General features: G+C 37.1%; 1 protein-coding gene across 1 annotated transcript in view; it reads right to left on the reverse strand.

Moving 5' to 3' along the window:
* LOC149187130 (BTB/POZ domain-containing protein At1g67900-like) overlaps positions 1 to 18587 on the reverse strand; it is a 152272-nt gene that overhangs the window by 61676 nt on the left and 72009 nt on the right. The gene's annotated exons all lie outside the window — the stretch shown is intronic.

Raw genomic sequence — 18587 nt, forward strand, 5'->3', positions numbered from 1 at the left:
GATGATGTCCAAATGAGGTTCCCTTGACTTGTACTTATAAGCTTCCCAGGGTGTCCAATTTCTATTTAGGGCCGACCTGACCTTTTGTGCACATGTGGGTTTTCATATTAAAAAATACATTTTTCCTTAACCAAATTAAATTCTTCCGAGGGCTAGGAGGGGTCTTTTCTTGATGAAGAAGGTTGTCCAAAGGAGGGAATTTGTCCCTGAGCTGCCAAATTAACATGTTGCACTTCAACTGAGTCACTTTGCCCCAAAAGATTCTGTTGCACTATAACTTAGTCATTCTGCCCCTTTTGCTGCAACAAGAACTGACATGTGTGTCTAGGATTCCGTACCAGGGATAATGGCCTACTTAGAAATGATATTTAACGACAACCCAAGGAACAATCAGCCTGAGGAACAACAAACTTTGATCTAGCTTCTGATCACAACATGCCATCACCTTGACTACCTGCAATCTGAAAATGATATGGTCCTCTTGTTGTGGAGATGACTCTTCTCTTGGCCTTTCTAGGAGAAAACCCTCACTGTCAATAAATAAGACTTCTCCAAGTGCTGCTTCAAATCTTCAACTGTAAACAACTGAACTTAATGAGGCCTTCAACTGTTATAGACAGTCCTGGAAATGATTTGATACTTCTGCTTATGCCACCGTCATCCTTCACAGGTCTGCTGCCTCAAAAACAATAATGGCATTTTCTCACATTAGTAACATATATCAACAAGATCTCAACTAAAATCTCTACCTTAGCATCACCCACAAAATATCAACCATCCATTCAGATCCTTTCTGTACCCTCAGTAAATCAGCTCTGAACACAACTGCTCAAATAGCAATAATAGCAATGTAAACAAACTAACACTGGCTGTAAGTTTATACAATCCTGACATAATGAGCACCAGTAGGAGGATACAGTGGTATATACACAGCTACATCAATGGCATGATAAGCAAGCAAGGTAGCTTCAATAATTTTCTTGCACATTGTAGCCCTGTTGTGTACACCAGCACTATACATATGCTGATCATAAACTCTATCTCTGGTATCATCAAAAACCTCTGTCTAAGTTCTATTTCAGCTATCAAATGTAGTTTCGGCACATGTAACTCCACAGCACTATTTGATTCATCAATTATTCATTCAGAATTAAGTTTACACTCCTTAAATAATACACCACTTAGACAGGAGGACAATTCCTTCTGCCCTCAGCCATACAACTCATTGTCAATTTTCAAGCAACAAGACGGATATGTTATCATTAATGTAAACACTGTGCTCTCGGATAATGAGATCTCTTTGCAATAAGCAGACCCTGCCAGTACAACAATTCAGATCTCTGCATACTCCTTACATAACAGGAGCATGACTTTCAAGAATCAGTTTACCCATGAATTTGTTGCCCAGTATATGTCTCCAGATAGGAGTCTTTGGATATGCTTCCAATTGATTTTTCACAGATGACTGTGATTTGTTCCAGCAAGAACAGAACCCACGGATCAATCACTATGTGACACACCTTTGATCAATTTGGATCCGTGTGTCCCTTGGATCAGCTCATTCAACACGTCCTCTGTGATCATTCAAAAGTTTCGGTCACTGGGTTTAGCCCACAAACACCTCAGCAATTTGATTATGTGATGTCCTCTGCAAGTAGCCTAGGTAGGGTTTGATCAAAGGCTCAATTCCAGATCTCGGCGAATAATGCAATTTGTGATGAATACCAAGAAGAGGCCACGGATCTGTGAAGGATTCGATCTTTGAACTTATGCCATACTTAGATCAGAACTTGATCCAAGATTCGCCAAAAGGAGAAGCCTTACAACTGATGTATATACTGTGAATAAGCTTGAAAGATTGCAGATTTGAGTCAGAGATCTTGTGAGAAGGTGCTCCAAAAATTTAGCATGAATACTCTCAGTGAACTGGTGACAAATGCAAGAGTTCCTTTCTCCAACAAAGCACTGGATCTCATCAGCAAAAATAATGAAGTATATCAGTAGATCGAAACTTGTCTTTCACTGACCTCCCAACAGATCTTCACATAGACATCCACAGGCCGTAGAAAGAATTCTTGATTACGTCCATGGGCCGCAGAGAGAGGTAATACGAGTCTACTTGTTTATGTCCACAAGCCGCAGAGAGAGTGTGTCTTTTTGATCACGTCCTCAGGCCGCAGAGAGAATGCTTGTTTTTCAGGGTGCAGAGAGAATGCGAGTTTTTCTTACCTACATCTACAAGCCGCATGAGGTCTCTTGCCAAAGTAACGCAGAAGATAAACCGCTTAGATATCAAATCCATAGAGCACGATAGTCACAAATTGGATCAGTGCCATAATGAAGAACCCTCAGCAAAAACTCTTCAGCAATGCCTCACGAATTTCAGAGAGAGAGATGCCCAATTCTTCTTACCATAATGGATGAGGGGTCTGACCTTTATATAAGTCGAGATACCTCCTTGAAGGGGTCAGGCCGACCTTGATTTGAAGGGAACATAAATTTTATATTTTAAATTTTGATGGAACCAAAAAGATCCCTTTGTGATGAGGCTGACTTGAATTTGAGGGAAATTTGAATTTTGAAATTCAAATTCTTTTAGAGCCAAAAGCCCTCACTTGCTTTTAATTTTAAAATAAATTTTCCATAAGAAAAATTAATTTAATTCTTAGTGAAAATCCTTACGACTTGAACATTATCTTAGCCAAAGAAAAGCTGCCACATCATCAACTTGTTTGGGGCTATTGACCATGAGATGGGGCTTTCATCTTCGAACAAGCATATCTCTCAAATGGTGATAACTCTCGTAACGTGCCACATACCATCGGAATCGGCAAAACGAGGAGTATCCAATAATGATGGTTTCAAGGAAAATTCATTGATCTGCATCTTCAAAATCTTCAACAAATGCGGGGCTTCAACCTTGCAGCCTGGGGCACTGATCTTCAACTAGGCATATCTCCTGATCCAAGATGACCCACAAGATGCTCCACATACCACTGGAAATGTCAAGACGAACTCCATCAATCCGGAATGTTCTCATGCTGAGAATAATCATCAAGACCCTCTAATATGTGCATGGCTCCACTGGAGCATGCCATCTAGCTAGGTTCTCCAAACCCTTGAGCTAGGGTCTCATCAAGTTGCATCATCCTGTGGATATCATCACATCAATGACCTCCAAATGACCTTGACATCAATGATGATATTTGCACTTGCCTTGACATCAATAACAACCTAGTCAACAAGGTCTAGGTGTCGAGAGTCGAGACATATGGAAGTTGTCAAAAGGACCTTTAACTTTAGAAAATTTCTTTAATTAAAGGAATTATTAAAGTAATTTCCTTTTATAAGAAAAAGTGAGTTAATCTAATGAAATGCAAAGGTTATTGCATTAGTAAATTAGATGAATCTCAATCATTGATCTCAAGTGAAGTTGAGATCCAATCTCAACCATCAATCACCTTGGAAATCAGGGTTGTGGATTCGATAAATAACTCAAACTTAGAAAAGGCATGCTAGGCTAGAGAAGGCACATCAAGTGAGCACAAGACAATGAGATAATGAGATCTTAGTGGTTGGGTGGAGAAGGACATTCATCCAACTGTGTAAGGTACAAGGGGCAGCTACAAAGAAGGATCCAACAGCTAGCAACGTCAAAAGATTTGGAGGGTTTCATCAACTACAAATATTCTAGGTTTTGTTGTTTGTATTTTTCCTCATAGGGCCATTTTCTTAGTAAGGCAGCCCTTGTATACAGAAGATAGTTTATTAATGAAACAACATATTTGAAGGCAAGCATTTATTTATGTGCATGTATATGAGATTGATGTTATTTGGCTTCCGTTGCTTACCTTTTATTTGCCTGTTAAAAATATTAGAAGTGATTTTATTCAGTAAATCTACAGTTAATAATTTTCAACAAGGTATTTACTAGAGAATAAATTGCCAATAGCTTGGGTTAGGAAAATTAACAAGTATGGAGATATATGCAATGAGCAACTCAACCTCTCCCATCAGAGAGATTCAAATACACACACTTAGCTCTCAACCAATAACACATAAGGTTGTATAGACCAAAAGCCAACAATTTTGGCTTTCCCTTGAACACATAATATCCACCTTACTAATAAAAGATGATACTTGATGTATGATATGTTTTCTGCCAAGATCATTCAAAACACAAATGTTTTATGGGGTAAATTTCATCAAGAAATCACTATATTGTGCATCTCTTCCTCGTTATCTCCATGACCGTTAAGGGAACCAAAGGAGTTCACACTTACAATGGGTTTGCGCGGGGAAAAGTTGCAAACCATGTATCCAAAGTAATAGGTTTTGGTCATTTAAGTAAGTCATTAACCAAATCCTTTGCTTGACAGTCAAGTAAAGGAGGCAAACAACATGCCATGTGAATTCACCCCACCTTGTTGAGATGGTCCAAAAACCTATTGAATCATTTGCTTGTTGAAACAAATTGAGGCTTGGAAGGCTTTGGTGGTGCAACATTATTTTGATTCAAGGCCCTTTGAGGCCCAATACCTTTGTCCTTCAGCAACACTTGAGTCCAACTTGTCTCAATATTGTGACTAGCCTAGAGGCCATTTTGAGCTTGTAGGATCAATGTGTTCTAGAGCCCTTGTTGTTTGACCTAGTTCATAAGCAAAAACCCCAAAGACTGTTGGAAAATGTAACTAGTTTCGGTCTTTATTAATGTATTTGAGTCATCATGTAATGTACTTGTCAAAAGAATAAAGAAAATACTTTTTATTATTATTACTATGACTTATTAAAGCATGGGTTTCATGCTTGGGTCATCATGTTTTATGTCAAAGTCCCCATTCCGGACTTCTAGGATTTATTCTGAGTTAATAGAGTATTGTATTTTTAAAGAGACCCTTCTTGGGATTTTGAATCATGTAAAAAGGCTTAGTATTGAGTCAAACATGAAAATTGTTGCTTCCACACCAAGTCGGCCTTAAGATGATCAAGTCGGCCTCAAGGAGGGTTATTTGACCTCACCTAAAGGTTATAAAAGAAGCAGTTCGAATTCATTTGGAGGAGAACATCTCAAGCAAGTTCCATATCTCTTTAGAAGCTGGGAAAAGTGCGAAGTGAAGGAAGAGGGCCAAAGAAATGTGAGTTTGGTCAAGGTGAAAGAAGAAAGGAAAATCAAAACTTTGGTGAATCTCTCTCTCTTTCATGCCCTAGATTGGAAGATCAAAGTTCTCTTGTTGATGTCGTTGCCAGTTGCTACATGTTGTTGTTGCTAGAACAAGTACAGGTCGAAGTTGTTGTTGTTGGGTGTTGCTACCTCAAGAAGTTGTATTGGGCCAAGATTGAAGTTCGTAAGTCAAGATCGAAGTCTTTCAGCCAAGATCGAAGTCTCCAAAGCAAGGTCGAAGTTACTAGGTCCGAGAGAGTGCTACATAGTGTTGCTATTGCTGCCAAGTCAAATAGGATCATCTACAAAAGAAGAGGAAGGTTGACTTGGTGTGGAGTGTTAGTGCCTATGAGTCACCAGTGATCAAATGTACTCTTTCCATGTGGTTGATAGGGTTATTAGGTCAAATTGTTATATCTTCAAATAAAATTTGATCATTGGTCAGTATCTAGGTCATTACTACTCCCTCCATTCTCAAGATCAATAAATGCCACCATGGTCTTGTCATCAGTCCTTCTGATAAGTCGCCAAAGGTATATCTTGGTCATCATTTTGGTCATCATATCATTATTATTCATACTGCAAAGGTCTAAAGGTCCAAATCATGGTCCTAGATATCCATTTGGTGTCATCATTCGGTCATATCATCAATGAGTCATATAGGAGCCATGTCATCACTATAGTCACCATCATGGGAGTAGTAATTAGGGAAAAAAGTGTTCAAAGAGATTTCAAAGGTACATTTACCCTACATGGACATGTAACCTTGCATAATAAAGTTGAAAAGCTGCAGTACACTACCACATTTCATCATTCCTCAAAAAACATATGTGATGTCATACCACTACCTAAGAAAAAATAGACTTTCCAAGCTATAAAAGACCATCCAAAGCTTTCAAACATATCATTCTATCTTCCCTGAGCTCTCATCCATCACTGAGCTTCATTTCAGCATCCAAAGACTTCATCTTTCCATCAATAAACCCTAATTTGTTAGCACGTTGCGCTTTTGCTATCTTGCTGTGTTTTTTACTTTTGGAGGCTAAAGGAGCAATAAAAGGGTCAAATCAGCATTCTACAGGTTCAATACACTCTAATCAAGTAAGTGTGACCTCTCATCATCTCTCTTTCAGTGAATTTTCATCAGCAAATAGTGAAATCCCTCTCCTAGGGTTTTCGTTGTGTTTTTGGGTTCTCTTGGTCTTTGCATCATTTCAGTGAAGAAAACCCTAGTTTCCTTGTTTCAACACCCTCATTCATACTTCATACACCTCTCCCAATTCTTTCCCACACTCACCTCCCTTATTCCCATCATTTCCCCCACAAACCCTAGCCCACGCTGCGTTTTTTGCCAAATTATGGGTTAGGACTGTGTTTTAGCCTTTTTCCCCACTTACCCTCACTCATTTCAAGTGATTCCACCTCCCAAGTCTCCCTAACATCTATCCCTACCCCCCAGAATTTTCCTACTAATTTCCCTAATCCCTATCCCCTCTATTCTCTTACCTAAACTAGCTGCCCCATTTTCCCCTATTCTCTTACCTAAACTAGCTGCCCCTTTCTCCCCTCCTATCAAGCTAGGGTTTCTACCATGCAAAGTTGCAAACTGATACCATGGCCAGTGAGAAGAGGAAATATAACAAAGGAGGGAACATCTCTAGATTTGAACCATCCAATATGAAGGAGATCAATGCTTCACCATTCATCAAAAGATCATTTGAAGATGTTGGTTGCCTAGGGTTTTGTGAAAGATTTCAAGAATTGGGCTACCATGCTAAGTTGACCAGTCTATTTGCCACCAATTTCAAGAGGAACAAGACCACCCTAGCAGGGATGGACTTCTTGGTATCAGCAGAGGTGACTGGCATGATTTTTAGGGTTTTAAGGTCATTTGCTGCACACAGGGACAAGCTTACTTCAAAATCAGTTTCTAAAGTAATGAAGATGAATTTCACATAAGTGTAAGAGATTTTTGTCAATCTTAGACCAAAGAACAAAAAACTCCTTCAGTATATGCACAAGTGTTATGATTTGAGAGAAATGCTCAAAACACAGTGGCTACAAGAGAGTTGTTGCACTTTTGGACAACTTGACTTTAAGTCAGTTTTTCAAGGGTTTGGAGCAAGTGTTTGTAGTGCTTGATGACTCTATTGTGTAGTATACATCATAAGCTTTCCAACCATACCACTTGCAGCCCAAAAATCCTCTGGGAAGACCTCCAAATCACTCTCCAAATTTTCACTGCGCTTCTGCAATTTTTTTGTTGCGTTTTTAGTGACCAACTTCAAACTTGGATTCTGAACAAATGGGAAAGTATTTTTGAAAACTGAGAGAGGTTTTTCTTCACAACAACCTTATCTACAAAAGCCTCTCCCAATTTTGTAAAACAAACTGTGGTTAGAGAGATATTGCTCCATCTTTGAGCCCCATTTTTGCGGAAAACCCAGAAATTCGACCCTCCAGAAGCGCAGTGTGGCCACGCTGTGCTTTTTCTCAAGGCCTCCAAATGACAAATGGCTTACATGTATGGAAAGATCTTGGTCCCTACATCACAGATATCAACTTTATTTTTCATTTCAGCTCATAGTTTGGGAGAAAAAGTAAAAAAACTAGCCAATTTTCATGTTTTTGCCACCTTTTTGGACCTCACGCTGCGCTTCTGGAGTAGTTGTGGAAAATTGAGTTTTAAGTGGTCTTGGAGAGGAGTTTTTGCAGACTTGAAGCTTCAAAGGCCTAGTAGACATCCCCATCTTTCCAACGATACCATTTGCAGCCCAAAACTCCTCCGAGAAGGCCTCCAAAACATCTTGCCAAAATTCGCTACACTTCTGCACATTTCGCTGTGCTTCTGTGGAGAAACCTATTTTTGAAGTTTTCATGGTCAAGAGTTGATTTTTCTTGATGTAATTAGTCTTGAAATAATTCTAAATGATGTAATTAATTGTTCTAGGGATGGTAAGAGTGAATTTTATTGTAATTAATGCTTTCAAAGTCAAACTAAGTCAGTTAGTCTAAAAAGGGAGTTGGTTTCTAACCTCCCTAGTTTTAGGTATGGTTAGAGATTTTGATGTAAATAGTTCCTATGATGATGGATTCGACCCCTGAGAGGGGGAATGTAGTTTTTCATCTATATGTAGCCTGATCTAAGTCAAATGAAGGGTTGGATGCTTGTGAGTCAAAGGCTTTGAAGCTAGTGTACACCATCACTTTTGCAGGAGTAATACAGGCAGTTTGCAACTATTATTTTGGGATTCCTGTGGTATGATTTTGTTACAGTGTTTCTTCTTTGTTTTATCATCGGTATGAATGTTATGTTTCCTTACTTCCATCCTAATGCTTTCATGTGATCATCTAAGTAGTCTTCAAGCATAATCCATATGTTTATGCTCTGTTTTAATGAGATTTTCATGTTTATGTTTAATTCCCTTTGATAAATGAATTCATAACTCATATGCTCATTTTGATCCTTCACTTTTTCAACCCTACACCACCATGACAACTCAAAAATGTCACTGAACATACCTACCTTGCCCCATTATATCTCTGCAGCAGATCTTTTGAAACCCTGGCCCAGTTTCCTAGACCTATTGACCCTGCTCCAACAAACCCTAAATTCAAACCTGTTGAGCTTTGAATATCTAGCCTAAGATCTATCTTCCTCTCCAATCATTTTATTAGCTGTGAGATTTTGAAGAGAGCCCTCTCTGATTTGGTATGGGCTAGCTACCAAATCCAAAGTTGGTTTGAGGTTACCTACGTCAGTCTCCTTTCTCAGCCTTGGGACACTAAGGAGTGTGCTAACATGGAGGACAGCTTGTGTCAAGGTCTAGAGTCTTGGATTATCTTAGGAAAACTATTGAAGGAAGAATTATTGACTGGGTTTTCCACTAGAGAGGGGCTTTTCCTTGGCTGTGTTCCTATATCTAGTGTCCATTGTTTTATGTGTTATTTCTTTGGTAATTGCTTGATGGACTAAAAGGAAAGAAGATATAAAGAAAATATAATAAGAAATCAAGAACATCACAAGTAATTATCAAATATAAGAAAATCTTTCTGCCTTTCTGATTTTCTAACATGGTATCAGAGCTTTGGTGAAGAAAGAAGAAAAAGGCAGTCTCAAGCACTTGATCAAGGAATCATTCAAAAGGATTATTCAAGGGAATAAGTCTACTATCTTCAAGGACAATGTCTAACACAATCAAGGGAGAGAACAAACTTGAAGGAGCCTCAAACTACAGGTCTTGGAAGAAGAGGATTGACCTCATTCTTGAAAAGAACAAGGTACTAGACTTGGTCAAAGGAAAAGTAAAGAAGCCTACAGAAGACTCCAGTGATGCTGATAAAGTGAAGTTCAGAGAATTAGAATTAGTGGCCATGACTCTAATGGTATAAGGAATAAAGGACAACCTTGTCCCATTCATAGCCAACATTGACCATGCTCAAGAAATGTATGAGGCCTTGTCAAAGTTATTCACTATTAAGAACATTGGTCAAGTAGCAAGCTTGAAGAATGAACTAAGGACCACAAAGATGACTAAAGAAGACATAGTGGCCTCCTTCTTTGTGAAAATAGCAAGAATCAGAGATGATCTTCTAGCCATTGATGAAATTGTTCCAGACAAAGAACTTGTGATCACTGCTCTATTAGGATTGCCACCTACTTGGGGTGCATTTGCTGCAAACCTTAACAATTGGAAGGAAGCTCCCACCTTTGAAGAAGTATGGACTGCTTGCAGTCAAGAAGAATTAAGGATCTCATTATTTGCCAACCCTGAAGGAGTTTCAAATGCCTACACTGCTCATCACAAAGGAAACTTCAAGAAATCGAAAGGACCGAAAAGGAAGGTAGACATGTCCAAGGTAGAATGCTACCAATGTCATAAGAAGGGTCACTACAGGAGTGACTGTCCCGACAATCCAAGGAATAAGAAGAGAGAAAGAGATCAAGCTAATATTGCTGAAGAAGAAGACCTAAAGAAAGCCAAACCCAAAGAATCTGACATAAGGGACTTACACTACTAAGTCCTTTGCTTTTAGTCTTAGATATTCTATTTTGTATTTTTTATGTTTAGTATTTATAGGTTTTAACATGTTTTTGGAAAAGACATTTTCTTTTGTTTTTATAAGTTTATAGGTATCCCTCAAGCTTTGGAGGGAGCCCTCAACATCTCCCAAAGATAAGTATCTCATTTCTTTTCAGTTTTTGGTTTCATGTACTTATTTAAGTTTTGGTTATATTAAATACTAATCACCATTCTCCCTCTATTGTCTTGATTAGGAAAACATCTGCTAAATCCTCAAGGAGTATAGAAGAGGGCCTCCCAAGACAAGGTTTGTCAAGGAACAAAGGTATGTCTTAAACTACAAAACATTGATCTCTTCATAATAAAGGTTTATTCATTTGATAATCTATTACTAACATCATTATGTCTAGTTGTATTGAATCATAATGATTCTTGTTTTGGGTGATTCATCATTTGATAAATCTACCCTCCTCATATTCTTGATTGATTTTATAGAACCCTAGACAGGTTATCTGGAAAACCCTAACTTAAAGGTATGCTAATGTTAATGTCTGAAACCCTAAAATTGCTTAGGGTTATTGGGAAATGCTATTTGAAGTTTTTGTTGATGATGTCATGTTTGGAGTTGTTGTCGCACAGATTGTCACGACAACGCTCAGACCGAGGGCTGTCACCCTAATCCCCGATCTCTCCGTTTAAGCCTGTCTCCCGCGGCTAAGGGGGGTAGACCCTATGGGATAATGAATGACCAACTGTGGACCAGTTGGGTTGGGAGACACAAGGGAAAACAAGCACTTAATTGATTTTATTAAATTAATAGACCAATGCCATATGAAATGAATGATGAAACGATTATTTATCAAATGCTGCAGAAGTATGAACTCATCAACAATCATTTATCATCAGAGAACTCAAACAAAGATTAATCTTTTACCAAATGTGAGATAATCGATAAACGCGCAATAGCTTAACAATATTCCAACAATTAAAATTTCAAAAGATAAATGCTTTCAACAACCACGTAATTTCAAATGTTAACCAGAGATCACATTCATATAGCTAATCTTTAAATGATCATTCAAGCATCTTTAACCACATGAAAATGATAAACATTAATCCCACATCAAAAATCTAGCCTCAGTAGAAAAGATATTTCGCAAACATGGCAAATCCCCGAGCCAAGACTTAAACTGGCAAAAAACTTTCCCGAAATATTTTTATATTTTTTATATTTTTTAAATGAAATTGAAAATCTCTAATTTAAAACCTAAGTTAAAAATTAAACTAATAAACCAAAAGCTAATGACAATATTAGACAAGAAAAACTAAAGATTAAAACTTTTTGAATTTTTTTTTTTTTAATTCTAAATTTAAAACTAATATAAAACTAAACTAAAATCTAAATGAAAATAGAACCTAACAAATCCTAAACAAAATGTTAAACTAAACTAGAGTCTAATGAAAAAAAAAACTTTTTATGTTTTATGAAAAAAATTTATTTTTATATTTTTTTAAATTTTAAATTCAAAATAAAACGAAACTAAAAAAAAATAAAAATAAAATCTAATCTAAAACTAACCTAATCTATAAACTAAAAGAACTTTTTTATGCCTTTTTTGATTTTATAATTTTTTTATGAATTTTTAATAAAATAAAATTTAACTAAACTATAACAAAAATAAAAATTAAATCTAAAACATAAAATAAAACTTAACTCTTTTTAATCTTTTTTGTCTTTATGAAATTTTTATTTTTTACATTTTTATTTTTTGATATTATTTTGAAATCAAAATTTAAACAAAATTAAAATCTAAATAGAATCAAAATCTAATCTAAACTAAAGTTGCAAAGAAATAAATCTAAACTATTAAAAGAAATCTAATGCTAACTATTCAAAAGATCGAAATTTTTTTTTTTTATTAACACATACAAAAAAAATAATACGCTAACCTGAAACTATGTTAATCTACACCAAAATTAAAATATATATACACAAAAAAGAAATCAAAAAAAAAAGAAGAAAAGAACTAATCTAAAACCTACCCACGCATAGAATCATTTTTGTTTTATTTGTTCAAGTCTAAATGCTAAAATCTAATGAAACTAACTAAAAAAAAATACATATACATCCTTGCTACTTACGCACATATTCATAATGAAGAATGAACTGCGTATAGCATAAAATTTCGAAGGATTTTTTTTATTTGCTGCAGGTAGAACTCGACGGCGGACAGGATGGCTCGATGAAATGGAGAAGGGACTGCGTGCGGAGGGCAGGTTGCTGAGGAACGTTGCAGGTTGAAGCGAAAAACGCAAATCGGGTAGCAAAGAGTTCGATGGAACAGTGTGAGGGGTGAGGAAGGCTGCGTGAATGCGGGAAAAAGCAGATCCCTGGGTCTGGACAGAGCAAAACGCGCAGATGGAGGGCAGCAAGAGAAGCTGGAATGGCAACATGCAGGAGAAAGGGAGCTAGAGCAGTGTAATGGGGTTGATTTGCAGGTGTGATGGCAGCACGCTGGATGATATAAGCTGCAGAGTTGAAAATGCATTCACGCGTATCTGTAGGAGATGAGGTGGGCACGTTTTTGTTTGCAGGTTGCCTGGAAGCGTGGTTGGAGAATGCAAATAAAGTTGGAAGAAGGCAGCATGGGGAGGCAGCAGAAGTTGCGTGAGGATAAGAGGGAGAGCGAAGGTATGGACTTGGAGCAGCCGGAAATGGAATGAGAGGAGAAAGGACGCAGGCAGAGGAGAGGGTTTTGCAGGTCAGCGTGAGGGAGAAATGGGTAATAGCAGCTGCGTGGATGAGGAAAGAGCACTGTGCTAGTGTGAGGAAAATATTGACTGCAGGTTGAACACAGAAGACAGGGTATGGGAGACACGGGTAAAATCGGATTGCCCACAGAAAAATTCGAAATTTTTCTTGTAATAAAAATGAAACCTATAGACAACAAATCTGAAGAAACTGATCAGAAAACAAATGGCCGGAAAACCCTTTTAAAATTTATCAAGACTCTTGAAATTTTGGATCAGCTGCTTCAAATCGTGAAAACCCCACAAAATTTTCAAAATCTGTACCTGCAATCTGTAAAAACAAAAAACCCAGAAGTAAAATGTGCCAAAAATAAACTGAAAACCCTAAAACCAGCTAAACAATTTACAGTATTTACAGATCTAAGGCTCTTTAGTAGCCAAATTTGTCAATAATCACAGTAGTATGATCAGAATTTAATTTTAATGTGAGACACTTCAGAAAACCCTGCATGCATTCATAAAAAAAAAAAAATCAAATGATAAGCCCAGGATCAAAAACTGGCTGGGCTCTTTCAGAAAACACAATCCGAAGTTGGCTGGTTCAGCCGAGAACTTCCCCTAATGCCCAGTAACCTGAAAACCAAGATTTTCTGCACAACTTACAGTCAACCATTAACATAGAGGGAAAAAACGATAGTGAAATCCAGATCAAATGGAGATACCTGCCATTATATTTCACAATCTAAACTATCATTCAAACCCCAGAGATCAGACAAGATACCTGTGCCTGAATCAATCTTCATCAAGCTAAAATTAATAGCTGAAAATAAAATTATGCAGAAAAATAAATCATCTTACAGCACTTTCAGAAGAGTAACACCAGCAAGATTTTTAACCCCAAAGTCTTCTTTAATGCACAAAAAATGACTACAAGAGAGCTTTCTTTAGCACCAGACTCTCAAATCTAATCTCATCTCAAATGACCCCTAGCACCCTATTTAAAGGAAAAATTCCCAATGGCTAGTTCGAGTGATCCACGTCAAAATGATCTCGACTGTCGATGAGGATCAAGACATCTCTTAATCTCATCCGTCGAATTTTTTAATGCATTAAAAATTGAAATTCTGCATTTATTTACTCAAAAATATTATTTTATTATTTTTAAGGTTTTTACTTTATTTTTTTATTTTTATTTAAAATTTTATTTATTTTTTTAATTTATTTTATAAGTTTTATTTTTTTTATTTTTTTATTTTTAATTTATTTTTAAATGGATCCTCGAACTTAGCCTTTGGAAAAATCACATAGGACCTAGGACTTAGGACTTATGAGGGGATTAAAACATTTTCTAACCCTCAAGACACTTTACATCATGACTTTTACAACTTTACATCTTAAGGGGGAAAACCCATTTGACATAGACCCTCATAAACCACCCAATTCTGCGACACAACTATAATCTAGCAGATTAACACACTAGGATTCTCCTAAGATTCTAATGACAAAATTCATTCCGGCTTTGGGGTTAGGCTGAAGGACAACTCTGCCGATCATAGATCGGTGAGACAAAAAACCTTCTGGAACGTAGATTATCACTAGGAAATTAGGTCCACCTAGGCAATTTACATATATGACTCATATCTGCTAAGATTATTTACAATTCACACATGCAGACTGGGTTTACAACATAATATGATCAAGTCGACGATGACTGTCTAATGGCACGGACATGTCGATCAAGTGCTATCCCTTTTTGCAAAGAAAAGGGGGTGTACTGCTAGGAAGTTGAGATGTAGTGGTCAACATCTGGCTCCACTTGGGGACATGTTGCTGCACTGTAGGAATGTGAGAATCCAGAATCTGCACCCATGCAACACACAACAAAACATAAGTAGCGTCCATCCAAAAATCATCATATAACATTAAGCACAGGAAAGATATAAGCTCTTCATTTATTAACTAATCTAAAAAAGCAAATCTAATCCTAAAACAAAAATGAAAATGCTGAAATGACAAGGAGTAGGGTTAGAAATACAATACAAAGGATGCCCCATGGCATCAGATGTGTTCGATATAGTATATACTGAGCATTTGCCTGCTTTCAGGCAAATCTGTCGGCTGCTTGTCGGATGTGCCATGGCCAATTCTGCATATGGTAGGACTTTTTCCTATCCGAAAAATCAAGCTGCTCGCGACCGTCTGATGCATCAAATCTTCTTCTCGTTTTCTTTCTCTTGTGCCTTTTCTTTGTGGCGGGCTGTATTATTGACGATGTGGAACTTTCTGTTTCATAGCTCTTAGATGAAGTATGTAAGATATGTGTGACATGTCTTTCCTCATCTTGCATCTGATCTTTATCGTTTTTAATTTTATCTGGATCACCTTCAATTAACCACCTTTCAATCGAACCAATGACCTCCTCATAGTAAGATGGAGCTTGTTGCAGCGGATGAGAAGGCTCCTGATCTATTGATGTTTCCTGGTTTCCTTCATCTGCCGACTGCTGTTGAAATTTCTGAAACTGTATTTTAATGGCGTCTATCTGACCAGAGTGTTCAACCTTTATAGCACTGATTTCCCTGGCATGGTCTTCTTCCATGGTCATCAAGCAATGTTGCATAGAGTTTATCTCTTTCTTATGATTTGCTTGCATGGTCGTCATATTTTCCTCTAAGCCTGACATCTTGCTTTGCATAAAACTAATTTCTGTGTCATGATTAATCTTCATGGCCTCAATTTCCTTAGTATGCTTATTTTGCATGATTTCCATCTCCCTATTACGCTTTTCCAGGTAGGTGCATAAAATTCTCACATCATTGGCGTAATTAGTTTGATTAATCTCCATATTTTTTACCAGCAACATTAGTTCTTGTATAATTTGCTTATGATCTTCCTTTTCATTGTCAACACTATTTTTACAATTTGTTTCTACTTTCCCACTATGATCTGCAATGGTACAAGTGGATCACAGATTCTGATATGAAGCATTGTCTTGAAATCTTTCATCGACCGCTGAACCTTTTATAAGATTACTTTCATTCGGTTGCACAATTTTAGGGGCACAAGGCGAGCTATCTGGATCACCATATCTATCTTTAAAAGCATCGACAATGTCTTGTAAAGAAGCGAAAGAATATTCAGGACAACTATTGAACCAATTCAAAGCACCATCTTCTAAAGAAAGGACAAATAGACGCATTTTGACATCTTCATGATTATACTGAGGAGATCTACAATACATGATCATTATACGAGTAAACCAGCCTAGATGCTTTTTAACAACGACTGAATCACCACCCGAGAACACGGGTAATTTAGAAATGGCCACCTCCGGAATATCATGGCAAACACCAGTAAAATGACATGGTTTAAACGAATAATCCATGATGAAAAATAAGGGATCAAATGGATGATAGAAAGAGATCTCTGCTTAAGAAAATTAATAAATGAAAGAAGTGGAGTCGCCACTTGAACAATGAGTCAAATTCTAGGATCCAAAAAGTAACCAACAAGCTGATATGAGAGAGGCTTCTTGTCTGGGAAAATAAATGAAAAGAAATGGAGTCGCCACCCAAACAAGAAACGAACTAAAGAGAAGTTGTTGATATGACGAAAGATAAGGTGATGAAAGAGATCCAAATGATGCCAAAAAATGTTGAATTTGCCAGCTCAAACGCGAGATGAGAAAGATGAGAAATGAGAATATGAATGTCGTTGAAACGCCAGGGACAGAAAAACTCTGTCCCCGGCAACGGCGCCAAAAAATGTTGTCGCACAGATTGTCACGACAACGCTCAGACCGGGGGCTGTCACCCTGATCCCCGATCTCTCCGTTTAAGCCTGTCTCCCGCGGCTAAAGGGGGTAGACCCTATGGGATAATGAATGACCAACTGTGGACCAGTTGGGTTGGGAGACAAGAGGGAAAACAAGCACTTAATTGATTTTATTAAATTAATAGACCAGTGCCTTATGAAATGAATGACGAAACGATTATTTATCAAATGCTGCAGAAGTATGAACTCATCAACAATCATTTATCATCAGAGAACTCAAACAAAGATTAATCTTTTACCAAATGTGAGATAATCGATAAACGCGCAATAGCTTAACAATATTCCAACAATTAAAATTTCGAAAGATAAATGCTTTAAACAACCACGTAATTTCAAATGTTAACCAGAGATCACATTCATATAGCTAATCTTTAAATGATCATTCAAGCATCTTTAACCACATGAAAATGATAAACATTAATCCCACATCAAAAATCTAGCCTCAGCAGAAAAGATATTTCGCAAACATGGCAAATCCCCGAGACAAGACTTAAACTGGCAAAAAATTTCCCGAAATATTTTTATATTTTTTAAATGAAACTGAAAATGTCGAATTTAAAACCTAAGTTAAAAATTAAACTAATAAACCAAAAGCTAATGACAATATTAGACAAGAAAAACTAAAGATTAAAACTTTTTTTTTTTTTTTTTTAATGGATCCTCGAACTTAGCCTTTGGAAAAATCACCTAGGACCTAGGACTTGGGACTTATGAGGGGATTTAAACATTTTCTAACCCTCAAGACACTTTACATCATGACTTTTACAACTTTACATCTTAAGGGGGAAAACCCATTTGACATAGACCCTCATAAACCACCCAATTCTGCAACACAACTATAATCTAGCAGATTAACACACTAGGATTCTCCTAAGATTCTAATGACAAAATTCATTCCGGCTTTGGGGTTAGGTTGAAGGAAAACTCTGCCGATCATAGATCGGTGAGACAAAAAACCTTCCAGAACGTAGATTATCACTAGGAAATTAGGTCCACCTAGGCAATTTACATACATCACTCATATCTGCTAAGATTATTTACAATTCACACATGCAAACTGGGTTTACAGCATAATATGATCAAGTCGACGATGACTGTCAAATGGCACGGACATGTCAATCAAGCGCTATCCCTTTTTGCGAAGAAAAGGGGGTGTACTGCTGGGAAGTTGACACGTAGTGCTCAACAGGGGTTTCGGTATGATTATGAAAACCTAACTTGTTAGGGTTGAATGATGTTGTCTAAGATCACAAACCTTTCAATTTTTGGTATAGTAGGGTTTGCTCTGCTATGTTATGAAACCCTAGATACTTAGGGTTTGGTTAGGCTTATAAGCAAAACCCTTGTTATGTCTTTAGAATAAGATCCTAGGAATGAAACCCTAGCCATGTGTCCATTGGTTGAATCCCTAGCCCGATCTAGTATGCATATACCTTATGTATTAATGGTGTCTAACATATGATGTGCTTATGCATGAGAATGAATTCCTAGATATGTGTGTTGACCTAATTATGGATGGTCATAAGTCTTAAGGTTTATATAAGCCCTTGTCTGAATTTAATATTGTAGGATGATGTTGTTTGGGAATTCTAAGGTCTTGCAGCTAAAACCTAGTTTTAGTTAAAAATCTCTAGTATGTATGATATAACAATCTAAAATCTATGAATCTATATAATGATTGTTGAGTTTGTCAAAATGAGAAATCTAGGCTGTACATCAAACCATAGTAGAAGTTGGTTGTTGATTAAGTTGTGACTGGTTTTGATTGTTGAAGATGTTGTATGAAATCTAGGATATGTATGAAATCCTAGTGAGGA

Source organism: Pinus tabuliformis, chromosome 3_1, assembly GCF_031772625.1.
Source record: "Pinus tabuliformis cultivar Carrire ecotype Pingquan chromosome 3_1, CPIR1, whole genome shotgun sequence".
Lineage (NCBI taxonomy): Eukaryota > Viridiplantae > Streptophyta > Pinopsida > Pinales > Pinaceae > Pinus > Pinus tabuliformis.